Source organism: Melanerpes formicivorus, unplaced genomic scaffold (genome assembly GCF_026170545.1).
Source record: "Melanerpes formicivorus ecotype bairdi unplaced genomic scaffold, bMelFor1.0.p_v2 SCAF_8, whole genome shotgun sequence".
NCBI lineage: Eukaryota > Metazoa > Chordata > Aves > Piciformes > Picidae > Melanerpes > Melanerpes formicivorus.
In genome coordinates this window covers 1,480,001-1,495,869 of record NW_027142360.1, presented here as the reverse complement: position 1 = coordinate 1,495,869, position 15,869 = coordinate 1,480,001, and the positions used below count along the sequence as shown (strand labels likewise).

General features: G+C 47.7%; 1 protein-coding gene across 10 annotated transcripts in view; it reads right to left on the bottom strand.

The window, feature by feature from the left end:
* The window catches only part of ERC1 (ELKS/RAB6-interacting/CAST family member 1), a 435,845-nt gene that overhangs the window by 335,500 nt on the left and 84,476 nt on the right, over nt 1–15,869 (bottom strand). The gene's annotated exons all lie outside the window — the stretch shown is intronic.

The following is a 15,869-nucleotide window of genomic DNA, read 5'->3' as shown; positions in this document are numbered from 1 at the left end:
AGAAATGTCAAGCCCCTCTTTATATGCCCTGGTAGAGGTTGCTTAACACTGGAGACCTCTCTCTTGGGTGCCACTCCTGCTTCCAGACACCTGAGTGACAGTTTCAAACGGGGAAATGCCAGCAGTGTAACGCAGTTTTTCCCAGCTGCTTCTCCACCCCTAGAGAAGATCTCTGCGTAAGAAGCCCTAGACTGGAATCACCGTCTTGACAAAGCAGAGGGGCATGTGCCTGTTTGAATTTGCATACCAGCTAATAAAAGGCAGTCAGCCATGAAGGCTCCTAAGATCTTCACTTCTAACACTACACATAGCACAGATTTCCCAGTAGCCCTAAAGCAGAAAGTTCACCATGTCACAGCTATAGCTAATTGGCTGTCTGCTGGCTGGGGACAAGGATCACAGCATACGATTTCATGCATGAGGATTTCAGTACAGAATAGGAATTACCACCTCAGAAAGAGGAATGTGAAGCAAATCAAATAATCAGCAGTCATCTGTGGTTGTGCAAGACAACAAATCCTGTCTCAACGACTGTGAACACAGGGCGGGTAATGGAGTGGGATAACTGAGGAGAGACACAGCTTGCCTACAAAAAGGTTCCCACCTCACATTTAGATAATGAGCTGTTTTCTCTCTGCAAGACAGAAGTACTAAGCTAATAATGGTGAAGTATTAACACACTGAGCAAAGATGTGATTGCCTGGGATGAGAAACCCCTTAAGAGTCTGAATGTAAAAACGCCAGAAGGAGTGACCCCTGGGATCTACCTTTACATTATGAAAACCAGTGCCTAGAATACCACTGCTTCCAGTATTTGCCAAGACTAAAGTACTACTTAGGTACTATGAGTTATAATCTATTATCAAGATTGACAGAGGAGGTTCTCCCACTCTCCTCAGCCCTGGTGCAGCCTCATCTTGAGTAGATGTTCAGTACAGGGCTCCCCAGTTCAGGATGGACAGGGAACTGCTTGAGAGGGTACAGGAAAGGGCTGCAATGATGATTAGGGGACTAGAACAGATCTCTCATGAAGAAAGGCTGGGAGACTTTGAGCTTTTTAGCCTGGAGAAGAACAGACTGAGGGGGGATTTTATCAATGCTTATAAATACTGTTAGGAGGATGGGGTCAGTCTTTTTTCAGCAGTGCCCAGTGACAGGACAAGAGGTAATGGGCACAGCCTTGAATGTAGGAAGCTCCATCTAAACATGAGGAGGAACTTCTTTATGTTGAGAGTGGTAGAGCACTGGAGCAGGCTGCCCAGAGAGGTGGTAGAGTCTCCACCTCTGGAGTCGTTCAAAACCTGCCTGAATGCCATCCTGTGCAACCAGCTCTAGGTGAACCTGCTCTGGCAGGGCATTTGGACAGATGATCTCCAGAGGTCCTTTCCAACCCCTATCAGTCTGTGATTGTATGACACACTGTTTAAGGTCTATAATATAAAGAGGGTGTCAAATTATTACATTTGACAGAAATCCAAGTACTTCATTTCACTCCAATATCTGTGACAAGAGGAGATGTAGGAAGATTTGGGTTTAGGGATTACTTTAAGAGTAAACTGATCACAATATTATGTCAAATTCTTTGGGGATACTCAAAAGCTGTCTGGAAATGGTCCTGGCCAACTGGGTCTAGGTCCCCCTGCTTGAGCACATGGGACCAGCTGACCTCCAGAGGTCTCTTCCAGCCTCAGCCATCCTGGGAGTCTATGAAAAGACAATCAACAGAAGGTGGCACATCTGCAGCACAGTTCCTTAGAGCAAGCACTTCCCCTCCTTCCACATTCCTACCAAGCTAAAGGTGCTAGCTCACTAGCAGCTCACCTAAGTCACACTGCTACTAAAAGGAACAGTCCAGCAGCACTCTCTGCTTCCTTATGGGCTGGCACTGACAGCTGGATCAAAACTACACCTGAATGAAAACCAGCCCATCAAAAGAGTAAAGAAAAAGCCCTTGCAGCCAGACCTCTGTTCCAGTTTCTGGTGTGACTACACCAGTGCTGATCTTGGCACAAAGCAGGGCTGGGAACGCGCAGTCAAGGACCTGGTGGAGAAGAAAACTGAACCAATCTCTATGGTATTAGTATAAAGTGAAATCAGTTTGCATGTGTGTTTGCACAGCTGATTCAAGATGCTGCAAGTGTCTTTTCTTCTGTTTCAGTAACACAATACTTGGAAGCTACTAATTCAGTTAGTCCAAAACTGCACTTCAGGCCATAGCATCTGTGTGATAACACAGCACAAGTATATTTAGTAAGGGGATTTCTGGGTCCTGAAGGTGCAGCATTTGTGTCAGCATTCAGCAGCAGAAGAGAATAAAAGAAATAAGAGAATAAAAAAAGAGAATAAAAGAAATATGGCAAGGGAATGGATATGGATTTCCAAAAAGGTTCTAGGAATAACTTGATTTCCATTCACTGCCATTTCTCCAAACCCCAGTCAAAGAGAGAATGTCAGTAAGAAAGGAATGTCAACCCTTAAAACTGAGGCACTATCACAAACCTGCAGGCAGACCATCCAAACTACTACACCTGTTCAATTAATGTATGTTGATCAAGCATGAAGAGAAGGCTTACTGCCCTCATTAAAAGGTTTGCCTCATCAATGAAGCCAGTAGGACTACAAAACCAGGTGCTGGGGTCAGAGTGGCTGGAGAGCAGCCAGGCAGAGAGGGACCTGGGGGTACTGGTTGATGGTAGGCTGAACATGAGCCTGCAGTGTGCCCAGGCAGCCAAGAGGGCCAATGGCATCCTGGCCTGCATCAGGAAGAGTGTGGCCAGCAGGAGCAGGGAGGTCATTCTGCCCCTGTACACTGCACTGGTTAGGCCACACCTTGAGTCCTGTGTCCAGTTCTGGGCCCCTCAGTTTAGGAAGGAGGTTGACTTGCTGGAACGAGTCCAGAGAAGAGCAACAAAGTTGGTGAGGGGTTTGGAACACAGCCCTGTGAGGAGAGGCTGAGGGAGCTGGGGTTGCTCAGCCTGGAGAAGAGGAGACTCAGGGGTGACCTTCTTGCTCTCTACAACTACCTGAAGGGAGGTTGTAGACAGGCGGATGATGGTCTCTTCTCCCAGGCACCCAGTACCAGAACAAGAGGACACAGCCTCAGGCTGCGCCAGGGGAGGTTCAGGTTGGATGTTAGGAAGAAGTTCTATACAGAGAGAGTGATTGCCCATTGGAATGGGCTGCCCGGGGAGGTGGTGGAGTCTCTGTCATTGGAGGTGTTCAGGAGGAGACTTGCTGGGGTGCTTGGTGCCATGGGTTAGCTGTTTGGGTGGGTTGGATTGGTTGATGGGTTGGACACGATGATCTCGAAGGTCTCTTCCAACCTGGTTTGGTTTATTCTAATAAAGGTTTATTCTAAAGGTTTATTCTAATAAAGAATACCTTAAATTAAACTTAACCCTATAGCCACACTAGATAGAACTTTACAATTCCACATGAGTTGATTCCATCTGTATTTGAGAAGCTCTCCTTATCCACAGCCCAGCTGTGTGTTGTTCCTCCAGATAACAAATCAATTCCCATATGCTTCCACCTGCCTCTCCACATACTGCCACTTCAGCATTTCCTTTCTCCCAGGCAAGGAAAAAAAGCTTCTTCTGATCAGCCACATCGTCTACTAAATGAATTACTTCCTCTACTCAGTGTTGCCTCAGAATCCAACTTCAGTTATTTATAAACATCAATCACCACAACCAAATGCCTGCTTTTATTATGACTTCATCTGCTCTGAAACCTTATTTAAGGTTACCCAGGCAAAAATTGTGTCTCAGACCCACAGAAATGAACTCCAACCAAAGCTGGAGCAGCCTGCATGTAACTTTTGGGTCAATAAATAAAAATCTCTTCCACAATTCAGAAACATGATGTGAAAGAAAACCAAAACTCAGTGAGAAACAGTTAGCTATTGGTATCACAGAATCACAGAAGGTTAGGGGCTGGAAGGGACCTCCAAAGCTCATCCAGTCCAACCCCCCTGCCAGAGCAGGAGCACCTAGAGCAGATCACACAGGAACACAGCCAGGCAGGGCCTGAATATCTCCAGAGAGGGAGACTCCACAACCACCCTGGGCAGCCTGTGCCAGGGTTCCGTCACCCACACAGGGAAAAAAATCTTTCCTCCTGTTTCCATGGAACTTCCTCTGCCTCAGCTTCCACCACTGCCTCTTGTGCTGGCATTGGACATCCCCCAGCAGAGCCTGGCTCCAGCCTCTGGGCACTCACCCTGCACAGCTTTAGCAACATCAATGAGATCAGCCCTTAGTTTCCTCCTCTCCAAGCTACAGAGCCCCAGCTCTCTCAGGCTCTCCTCATAAAGAACATGTTCCACTCCCTTCATCATCTTTGTGGCTTTGCTCTGGACTCTCTCTAGTACCTCCCTGTCCCTCATGAACTGAGGGGCCCAGAACCGGACACAATATTCCACCAGTTCTCTCAAGGAAGGACAAGAGAGTTTTGAACCCCTGGCATGAACGGGCAGCAGCTACCTTCAATGCAGCTTCCCAGGAGAAATGAAGAGGTGGGGCAAGAGAAAGGGTAGGCACTAAGCTCATGAATTACTGTCACTGTGCCCTAAACTGCTCAGCTGAGAACAACATTCATTATGGGAAATACTCCCTAGCAATTGATTCAATGCTTTTGACACCCACTTGTTTCCAGCATGCAAGATGTATGCACAATGAGTTCCTTTCTCTGCCTTCCACAATCTGTGTTTGGTGGTTGTTATTTTTTCATTAATATAACAGTACCCTTTATTAGCTGGCATCATAAACTACTTTTTCAGTTAACATGGCTCATATCCTGCCATTTCAAAGAAAACATCCTTTCCCTTCTTAAGGAGCAGGTAAGTCTTCCTAGCTTCTCATCCATTTCTGGGACTTTAGCTTCAAATGAGTGACTATCCCGGAAAGGCAAAACATTTTCCATCTCCATGTTGTATTAGCTACTAATACCTAATCCTATGTCACAGGCTCACAGGATGTTAGGGGCTGGAAGTGACCTCTGGAGATCTTCAGAGTCCAACTCTCCTGCCAGAGCAGGACCATAGAATCCAGCACAGGTCACACAGGAACACATCCAGACAGGGATGCAAAGGCTCCAGAGAAGGAGACTCCACAACCTCTCTGGGCAGCCTGCTCCAGGGCTCTGGGACCCTCACAGTGAAGTTCTTCCTCATGTTGAGGTGGAACCTCCTGTGCTGGAGTTTCCATACATTGCCTCTTGTCCTATCCCAGGGCACAAGTGAGCAGAGGCTGTCCCTGTCCCTTCCTTCCTGACCTCCATCCCTCAGATATTGATAGACGTTGATCAAATCCCCCCTTTGTCTTCTCCTCTCCAGACTAAACAGCCCCAGGGCTCTCAGCCTCTCCTCCCCAGGCAGTGCTGCAGTCCCTTCAGCATCCTTGGAGCCCTCCCTTGGACTCTCTCCAGCAGCTCCCTGTCCCTCTGGAACTGGGGAGCTCAGAGCTGGATGCAACATTCCAGGTCAGGTCTGAGCAGGGCAGAGTAGAGGGAGAGTAGAACCTCCCTCAATCTGCTGGACACAGTCCTCTGAATGCACCCCAGGATCCCATTGGCCTTCTTGGCTCTGGCTAGAGGCCTCCATCAGACTTGAAAACTACAGTTGAATTGTCTTACCTAGAAATAATGAGGTAAAGGTACTTTTAATACCACTGAGCTTGGCTACGTCATACTCTGCCAAATAAGTACCAATCACGCTTTGCTTCAGTAGTTTAATATAGGTAACATAAAGTCAAAGCAATTATGTTGAACCTCTACAGTGCTTGAAGCTTATTGCTCTTATTACAGATCTTCAGGATTCCTTGATATTCTTTTTCAGCTAATGAAAATTGGTCCTTAAGCCTCACTACCGAATTATAACTACACCTGCACATCACACACACGTTTTTGTGAGCACAGCTCTCTACTGAGCCTCTTGCTGGTTATGTCCAATATATTTTTCTCTTGACAGAGCGAGGCCCTTTCAGGCCCACCTCAAATGTAAATCCTAAAAGTCCAAGGAGCAAACATAACTTCTTACCAGGTGTTCCCCTGCCTCTATGACTTTCACAGGGCCAGTTAAAAGTTTGTTCCCTGGGCTCTGTGCAGGGACAGTTTGTCTTTCAGCCAGCAGTACAAAATCTACATCTTTAAGCAGCAGAACATGAGTCAGTCTTTGCCTCCACCTAACAGGATTCATATTCCCATTTCCCACACCTTGGCAGATTGGTTAGATGGGTTCCCAACCTACAGTCTGATTACAGCCAGTGGTACAGAAGTCCCTCAGACCTGGCTCCCAAAGCAGCCCTGTGGTGGCAGTCTCAGGGTAGCACAGCATACATCCTGCTCTACTGCTGAGCTCGGGAACCGTGCTGCAGGCAGCTCTTTTCAGCTCTCCCTGTTGAAGCTTTTCCACTTTGCATGAAATATTTAAAGATTCAGTAAGCCTGACAGACAATACTGAAGGAGAGCACACCTTCTTGCTCTCATTGGTAGAAGACACAAGAACAGAAAGATCTGAACAGCACTGCTTCCAATTAACTTCAGCGTGTATCCTCTTACCCTTCCAAAGGAAGTAAGGGACGTGCATTTGAACAGGGACAGAAAAAGGAAGTTAACAGACACTTTACAGCCAAGAGCTCTATTCAAATCCTATGTTTTAGACCAAAAGGAGGTAGTCATTGTCACTAGATGATTTTGGAAGAAAAGATAAAAGCCTGGCATGGTTTTCCAAGCAAGCATTACCACACTGGTCCTTACAAGAGAGTGTGACCTACCAAGCCATGGGGGTGTTCAAGATTCCAATATGCATTTGTCCATCTGGGTTTTGCTGCCTGATTTGACCTATTCACACTGCAGATGCTGTCTTTGTAACTGTGGTATTCAGATCATAATTCATCCCATACTTTATTCAAAGTCTAAATGCCTACATTAGAACTGTGAGTTCTGCAACAGAGGCGAGGTACCTAGGCACTGAACACTTGTTTACGAAATCAGCTTGAATAGAATAGAATAAACCAGGTTGGAAGAGACCTTCGAGATCATCGCGTCCAACCCATCAACCAATCCAACACCACCTAAACAACTAACCCATGGCACCAAGCACCCCAGCAAGTCTCCTCCTGAACATCTCCAGTGATGGTGACTCCACCACCTCCCCAGGCAGCCCATTCCAATGGGCAATCACTCTCTCTGTGTAGAACTTCTTCCTAACCTCCAGCCTAAACCTCCCCTGGCACAGCCTGAGACTGTGTCCTCTTGTTCTGGTGCTGGTTGCCTGGGAGAAGAGACCAACCTCTGCCTGGCTACAACTTCCCTTCAGGTAGTTGTAGAGAATTATAAGGTCACCCCTGAATCTCCTCTTCTCCAGGCTGAGCAACCCCAGCTCCCTCAGCCTCTCCTCACAGGGCTGTGTTCCAAGCCCCTCACCAACTTTGTTGCCCTTCTCTGGACTCGTTCCAGCAAGTCAACCTCCTTCCTAAACTGAGGAGCCCAGAACTGGACACAGGACTCGAGGTGTGGCCTAACCAGTGCAGTGTACACTTCTATAGCTAAGTTCTCCTTTATCTTCTGGATTTAAATTCTAAGTAGGTTAACTGAGGAAACTCATTTTTGGAACACCAAGAAAAAATTCAGTCAAAAAAAGGAAGAGCAGAACCTCCTCTTTCCCATAAACAAGGGAAAACATAGCATGCAATTATACAACACTGTGTCACAGAAATGAGTCACACCAAGGCAGGAAGAATTGTTACATTCTGCAAAACTCAACCACTTACCAAAAATTCTTTTACACTAGGAGGACACACTGAAGACATCCTCATTGGCAAGACAATGTGGAGTGATGAAAAGGACTGGAATTAAAACAGAGGTCCTAATAGAATACCCAGTGGTGTGTTAGAAAAGCTTCAGCCTGGGAGACAAGGTTCAAGCTCTTATTCATCATCTTCATATATCCCAAATGAGGCTGTAGTCAGCAGGCAACAAGCTCTTCTTGGGTGGATCTTTAACAAGATATTCTAAAACAAGGGACTGACAGAGAAGATATTCGGTCCTGCCCATGGCAGGGGGGTTGGAACTAGATGATCCTTGTGGTCCCTTCCAACCCTGAATGATACTATGATACTATGATATTCAAGGTGAGGCTCAGCAGGGCTCTGGGCAGCCTGATCTAGTTGAGGATGTCCCTGCTGAGTGCAGAGGGGGTTGGACTGGATGAGCTTTGGTGGTCCCTTCCAACCCAGACCATTCTATGATTCCTTGATTCTAGGTTCTCATTTGTATAAATGTGACTACTGAGTGGCTTTGGAATTCAAACCTACACCTCTCACATTTCAGTGCCTAAAGGGAAAGTGTTTGAATAGCCCCTCGGCATCTCCCAGTGCCCATCTCGGCCCAATACTGATTCCTCTTTAGGGGTTGCTTTCAACTCTCCTGTAACTTTCAATTGCAAATCTCACTCCAGAGGCAAGGCATTTTTTCCTAACAGAAGTTTTGTTGAATTCAAATGTTTCTTATAAAAACATGAGTGGCAAAGTTAGATACTGAGAATTTCCCCCTGACTGCCACCGCTCACCAACTCTGCCACTCCGTCCTGTGCTGAAGGGCAGCTTTATGGCGCACACGTACTTGGCAGCTTCCTGCAAATCTGCTCAGTGCTCAAGCTGTTCTTCATGCAGGAAACAGTAAGTGCTTGGAAAGACATAGGACAGGTTTGCAATTTTTTATAGCATGTCACATGTTTCTGTATTTATTTTTCTGAGATCCAGCCCAGGCATAAAGGGGGGCTGGGGGGGGAGGAAGTAAAATGAACAAGGCAGATGTAATTTAACTGACCACAAGCTAGGTTTCTGAAGATGCCAGCTTCCAGCTAATCTCTTATTCAGTCAACTATTTTTAAAACTGGGGAAAAGAGATCAAGCTTTCAGCTACAAACAGCCCTTGCAGGGCTGAAACAGATGCACTTTGTAGCACCTACAAACACTGCCTCACTTCTGTCTCGAGATCACCATGACCACGCAGCTCTGGAAAGACACAACCACTAGGATGCATTTTATCTCAGTGAGGTCTGGGACAGAATTTTAAGGTGCTTTTCTTGCTAGAAAATTTGCAGGCAGAATCACAGACTCCTGCATCAGGGCAGTTCCTTTCACATTCTTCACAGCCAAAGCACAGCCTTGCAAACATTTTAGGAGGATGAAGCACACTCAGCTTAGCAGAGATCACATTCCAAATGCTGGGATGGGATTTGGTCTCTCTGGGAAATCATTCTCTCCCATTCTCAAAGAGTTAATGTTTTGGCAGTGTTTCAGATTCTGCTGAATGCAGGGCAGAAGCAAAGACCTGGCTGGCTGAGGGAGTCCCTGCTGACATTCAGCTGCAGCCCACGCAAAGAAAATGGAAAAAGGGCTAATGTCAGGTGCCCAGCAGGGCTGTGATGAGATAGAACTTGCCAGGTCCAGAAATGCTACATGTGTCCCTGTGAGATGGATCAGGGGCTTCAAAACCTCTATTTAAATGGAAATGAATTAGTGATTTCTGCAATGTTTAGCCTAGCTACAAAACACAGTTATGATTTTAATAGGATCTAATTTGTGAGATTCAAGGAAATTCAGAGTATTTTAAGGACAACCATACATTGTATTACCTCTGAGACAGCAGAAGGGCAAGATGGTAAAAAAGTGCTATAGATAAAGAGCTTAAGTTGTCAGTAATACCTTTGTCAGCTGAGCTAGACTCACACAAAATGACTAATTTGGTTTAAGGGGGCAGTGTGCAGCAGCCTAATTCCTTCATCCTTGCCTTCAACGCACAAACCCCCCCCCCCAAACCACAAGCAAAGCAGTGGGAATGAACTTAAACTCCAAAGTGAGCAGATCAGCAATTAAGTCTCTCTCCCTTTCAAGGAATAAAGCACCTAAACAGGCACTTTCTACAGAATCATAGGATCACAGAATGTTAGAAGTTGGGAGGGACCTCCAGAGGTCATCAAGTCAAACCCCATGCTAAAAGCATCACCCAGGGTAGTCCACACAGGAATGCATCCGGGTGGGTTTGGAAAGTCTCCAGAGAAGGAGACTCCACAACCTCTCTGGGCAGCCTGCTCCAGGGCTCTGGCACCCTCACACCAAAGAAGCTCATCTTGAGCTGAAACCTTCTCTCTTCAAGTTTGTATCCATTGGTCCTTGGCTTATTACTGTGCATCACCCAGAAGAGCTTGGCCCCCTCCACTTGCCCCCCACCCCTCAGATATTGATAGACATTGATCAGATCAGACCAGATCCCCTCTCAGCCTTCTCTTCTCCAGACTAAACAGCCCCAGGGCTCTCAGTCTCTCTTCAGAGGGGAGACAGAAGTCCCCTAAGCATCGTTGAGGCGCTCTGTTGGACTCTCTCCAGCAGGTCTCCGTCTCTCTTGAACTGGGGAGCCCAGAATTGGAGACAGAATTACAGATGTGGTCTCAGCAGGGCAGAGCAGAGGGGGGGACCTGATGCATCACGAACAGCTACTGCACATCAGAATACCTGATGCAGAGTGAAAGGGTAACTGATTCTGAAGACCTGTGAGTGCATGCTTGTATGATACAAATAAACATCCTTATTAAGTATAGGCAAACCCAGTAAAATTTGGAAAAACATGAGTTTAGCTATCAGTTTTTACACTGTGAATACAGTCCTGACAGTTCTGTGGCTTCCTAAGGGAATCTGAACTCTGTGACAGACACTAGGAACTGAAAGGAAAATGATTTCACGCACACAGAATCACAGGAAATATCCCGTTGGAAGAGACCTCCAAGCCCATCCAGTCCAACCTTCAGCCCAGCACTGCAGGGTCAACACTAAACCATGTCCCTAAGCACCAGCTCCACACACTGCTTAAACACCTCCAGGGATGGGGACTCCAGCACTGCCCTGGGCAGACCATTCCAGTGTCTGAGAACCCTCTCTGGGAGGAAATATTTCCTAGCATCCAGCCTGAACCTCCCCTGGCAAAGCTTGGAACCATTTCCTCTGCTCCTGTCTCTTGCCACCAAGGAGCAGAGGCTGCCCCCTCCTCACTCCAACCTCCCTTCAGGGAGCTGTAAAGAGCAATGAGGTCTCCCTCAGCCTCCTCTTCTCCAGTCTGAACACTCCCAGCTGCCTCAGCCCCTCCTCCTTACCCAGATGCTCCAGGCCCTTCTCCAGCCCCATTGCCCTTCTCTGGACACTCTCCAGCCCTCCAATGTCCCTCTTGTAGTGAGGAGTACAGAGCTGAACACAGCACTCAAGATGTGGCCTCAGCAGTGCAGAGCACAGGGGGATGATCACCTCCTGTCCCTGCTGGCCACAGTGTTTCTGATCCAAGCCAGGATGCCATTTCTAAAGTCATACCAGCTAGTCCCAGGTGCCATGTGTTTACACTTCCAAAGGTACAGCTACATTAGTAGTTTAGTGTGCTTCAAAAGCTTTATCTCATGCAAATCTTGCTAGCATCTGCATATCACAGGCTCGGAGTGTCAGCAGCTAGCATCCTGGAGCAAAGAAACCGGATTCTTTTCAGCTCCACTCATCTTTCCCTGGAACAGACATTCTGGGATTAAGGCAAATGTTTAGTATTTCTCATTAGCATCAACAATTCCCATACTGACTTTAACCTCTACCTCCCACTGGGCTGTCCAAATTGGGTTAGCATTACACTACTTAAATATCATGGTTTATTTATGTGCAAATCTGAGCTTTGATTAGTAGCTCTTATTCTGCTAAAGAAATAAGGGTGCTTGCCTGTAGGCAGCTTCACACCTTGCACTAAGATAATGGTTGACATTTGCTGTCTCCTTGTCTGGCAAACCTCTCAGAAACTGGGGTTATGTGAAAAAAGAAAATAAAAAATCAACTGAAATAAAATCAAATTACATCTTAAAAAGCCCACACCTCACAGAAATGTTCATGCTGGACAAGCCCTCGGGATTGCCAGGTCCAACCCAGAACCCTGCGCTACAAGGCTCACCCCTAAACCATAGCCCCAAGCACCACAGCCAAACCACCTTGAAACACAGCCAGGCTTGGGGACTCCACCACCTCCCTGGGCAGCACATTCCAAGGCCTGACCACTCTTGCTGGGAACAAATTCTTCCTACTGTCCAGTCTGACCCTGCCCTGCTGCAGCTTGAGGCTGTTCCCTCTTGTTCTATCACTAATTCCCTGTGAGAAGAGACCAGCACCAACCTCTCCACAACCTCCTTTCAGGTAGCTGTAGAGAGCCAGGAGGTCTCCCCTCAGCCTTCTCTGTTTCACACTAACCATCCCCAGCTCCTTCAGTCACTCTCCAGCAGATTTCTTCTCCAGGCCCTTCACAGCTTCCTTGCCCTGCTCTGGACATTCTCCAACTCCTCGATATCCTCCCTGTAGTGAGTAGCCCAGAGCTGAACACAGCAGTCAAGATGTGGCCTCAGCAGTGGTGAGCACAGGGGGATGGTCACCTCCTGTCCCTGCTGGCCACAGTGTTTCTGATCCAAGCCAGGATGCCATTGGCATTCTTGGCCGCCTGGGCACTGCTGGCTCCTATTCAGCTGCTTGTCCATGAGCACCCCCCAGGTCCCTTTTGGCCAGGCAGCCTTCCAGCCACACTGCCCCAAGCCTGTGGTGTTGCTTGGGGTTGTTGTGACCCAGGTGCAGGACCTGGCACTTGGCCTTGTTGAAACTTATCAAGGCAACATCAGAGTGATCTACATTGAGGCCAGCCATGACACAACTTCAATTTTACACTGTTTTGCATGTGTATAAAACACATCAGGTGTCATCCAGGGTACAGATCACTTCTAAAGGTTGCCTCTGTGGAGCAGGTGCTTAGGTGCCATGCAACTCCTGTGACCCTCTCATCCCATGACAGTAGTTAGCAATTATTATGGCACATAAAGCAAAGGAGGATTTTAACATTTCCATATGTGTGCCTACTGTTTCCAAATGAAGAGCATCTCCATGGAACATGACTCATTTGGTTAATAGATCAGGAGCCTTTCTGCAAAAACATTGTTATTAGTCACCTCAATCAGGGAGCCAGCAAACAGGCACTTCCATGAGGTGATGCAAGGAGCCAGCCCCAGATAAAGCCTGCTCTGAGACACAGCCTTTGACCTTGTGTTCAGTACTTTCCAAGACATGAGCATGCACCAACACTCTGCTTTGACACAGAAAAATAGCTAAAGGTTTATGAGAGGATCAGAACACAAGAAAGATGTTGATTTATCTACATCATTGTCCCCATGCTATGCCACCTACAAACCCAAGCCTAACCCCAACCCCCAGATTTAAACCTTCTTCTAGTACTGGTTGGATTGGAGAGATTGAAGTGTCCTGCACCTGGGCCAGAACAATGCCATGCAATGCTACAGGCTTGGGGAAGAATGGCTGCAGAGCTGTGTGGCACAAAAGGACTTGGGGGTGCTGATTGACAGGAGGATGAATGTGAGCCAGCAGTGTGCCCAGGTAGCCAAGAGGGCCAACAGCATCCTGGGCTGTGCCAGCAGTAGTCTGTCCAGCAGAAGCAGGGAGGGGATTGTCCCCCTGCACTCAGCACTGGTGAGGCTGCACCTCCTGTGCTGTGCTCAGCTCTGGGCACTGCAGCACAGGAAGGACATCGAGGGGCTGGAGCCGGGACAGAGAAGGGCACTGAGCTGGTGAGGGACTGGAGAGCAAGGCCTGAGAGGAGCAGCTGAGGGAGCTGGGGCTCTTTAGTCTGCAAAAAAGGAGCCTGAGGGGAGACCTCATTACTCTCTACAGCTACCTGACAGGAGGCTGCAGAGAGGTGGGCTCTGGGCTCTTGTCACAAGTAACTAATGACAGAACAAGAGGGAATGGCCCCAAGCTGTGCCAGGGGAGGGTTAGGATGGACATCAGGAGCATTTTTTCACAGGAAGCATTGTGAGGCACTGGCCCAGCTGCCCAGGGAGGAGCTGGAGTCACCACCCTGGATGTGTCTAAAAGCCATCTGGATGTGGTGCCTGGGGACATGGTGCAGTGACAGCCCTGGAGTGGTGAACTGGCTGCAGGGGATGATCTCAGAGGGCCTGGAAGGTTCTGTGGTTCTGTGTGATTCTGTACCTCAGTGCACACAGGTATGGGTCACACAAGAGTACTTGGACTGAAATATTTTGAATAGCTGCATCTGTCTGAATGCTCTCATCTAAGAGCATAAGATATGGAGTAGGCTTGATCTGTAAAGCTCTTTGAGTACTTCAAGCTTATGACTGCTGAGGAGCCAAGAAGCAATTACAAGGTAGGCTGTGAACAATCAGTTGATAATATTTCACAGAACAGAACTGTCAGCATTGGAAGGGACCTCAAAGATCATCCATTTCCAACCTCCATGCCATGGGCTATTAGGTCCCAGGAGCCTTCTCTTCTCCAGGCTGAACACCTCTTTGGACCTTCTCCATCAGGTCCATATCCTTCCCATCTGGAGGGCTCCAGAGCTGGACACAGCACTGAAGGTGAGGTCTCACTACAGCAGAGCAGAGGGGCAGGATCTCCCCTCTCCATCTCTGGCCACAGTGCTAGAGATGCAGCCCAGGCTGCCATTGGCCTTCCATGCTGCAAGCTCACCCTGCCTGCTCCTGCCCAGCTTCTCATCCATCAGCACCCCCAAGTCCTTTTCCACAGGGCTGCTTTCTATCACCTCCTCCACTAGTATTGAGAGTGAGGATTGTTCAAGCCTGTTTTTAATGTTTTTATAGAATCATAGAATTGTCAGAGTTGGAAGGGACTTCAAGGACCATCCACTTCCAACCCCCTGCCATGGGCAGGGACACCTCACACCAGAGCAGATTGCTCAGAGACACATCCAGCCTGGCCTTCAAAACCTCCAGGGATGAGGCTTCCACCACCTCCCTGGGCAACCTGTGCCAGTCTCTCACCACCCTCATGGGGAACAACTTCTTCCTAACATCCAACCTGAATCTACTCAGTTCTAGTTTTACTCCTTTCCCCCAGTCCTGTCACTCCCTGACACCCTCAAAAGTCCCTCCCCAGCTTTCTTGTAGCCCCCTTCACATACTGGAAGGCCACAAGGACTCCTCAGAGCCTTCTCCTCTCCAGATTGAACAACCCCAACTCTCTCAGTCTGTCTCCATTTTGAAGTATGAGATTCAACATAACCCAGTAAGCTTTTCAACTTCTGTTTGCCCACAGCAATTCAACACTTTTCTTCCTGTCACCCTGGAAAGCAGCATCCTGGCATCCTTCACATGTGAGCAACTGTGGAAGATCTCATGGAACTGTGGATTGATGACAACAGCAGTAAATGTTCTTTCCAAACTTCCGTCTCCAGAAATCAAGTTAATGTGCAGGTAAGAGATCAAGAGCCCAAGATTCAGCTCAGTAAACACTTGCTAGCCCCATCAGACTGAACTATAAAACCTGACCAGCAGATCAGCAGCAATCTGAAAACACTGACATTTATTAGGTATTATTTGTTGGCTTCTTATAGACATTTTCTTGACCAAGAAAAGCATCAGATGACCAGATAAGGCCATATATGTGAGAAGGCTGCAGGAAGGACTTGATCCTGTCAATAATGGAACATGTGACATTCAGAATCTCATAAACAACATATGGCTGTAGTGTCACACATGGCAAGTTCTTGCCAATCAAGTCTTTGCATAATTTTCAGTCAAGGCAGGGAAATAACCAACAGCAAGATCAAGCTGCAGTCTCTCAGCTGCATAGACCATGAGTAGAATGCAGAATCATAGAATTGTCAGGGCTGGAAGGGACCTCAAGGATCATCCAGTTCCAACCCCCCTGCCATGCCCAGGGACACCTCACACTACAGCAGGTTGCTCACAGCCACATCCAGCCTGGCCATAAAAACCTCCAGGGATGAGGCTTCCACCACCTCCC